Source organism: Eriocheir sinensis, unplaced genomic scaffold (assembly GCF_024679095.1).
Source record: "Eriocheir sinensis breed Jianghai 21 unplaced genomic scaffold, ASM2467909v1 Scaffold585, whole genome shotgun sequence".
Classification (NCBI taxonomy): domain Eukaryota; kingdom Metazoa; phylum Arthropoda; class Malacostraca; order Decapoda; family Varunidae; genus Eriocheir; species Eriocheir sinensis.
The window spans coordinates 199316-200011 of NW_026111926.1; positions in this window are offsets into that span (position 1 = coordinate 199316).

The window sequence follows — 696 nt, forward strand, 5'->3', positions numbered from 1 at the left end:
CCTCCACCTCTATCACTCTCCTCCTCCTCCTCCTCCTCCTCCTCCTCCTCCTCCTCCTCCTCCTCCTCCTCCGTTATCGTATCATTATCATCACCATCATCAATCTGAGTCAGGAGTTTTAGAATTAGATGGAGGCATTTTCTCTCTCTCTCTCTCTCTCTCTCGCTCTCTCTCTCTTTCTTTCTATTTTGGCAGGAGACGAGACTGCAATCGCCTATACTCAACAAAAGCCTTAATTTCCTTTTCACCACCATCACCACCACCACCATCACCACCACCACCACCACCACGTTTCAATACGCTTGCGGGCTGGTGGTAAATGGAGTGAACGTGAGGGATAGGGGGATGGGATGGAAGCGAATAGAGGGGGAGAGGAAGGGATGGGAAAGAGAGAGAAGGGAGGGTAGACAACGGGTGTGATGAAATAAGGGAGCGGAAGAGAAAGGAAAGAGAAGTGGAAAGAAAAAGAAGATAGCGAAGCGTGCGGGAAATGAAGAGTCGAGGAAGGGAAGAAGAAGGGCGTGAAATGAGGACGGAAAATGAGAAAGGAGACATAGAGAAAAAAAATATTGAAAAGAAGAGGGAAATGAAGAGAAGATATACGAGAGCAGGATATAAGGATAGATAGTGATTTAGAAGATAACGGGAAGTAATAAAAGAATGAGGAGGAAAGGAGGAAGGAGGTGAATGCGAAAT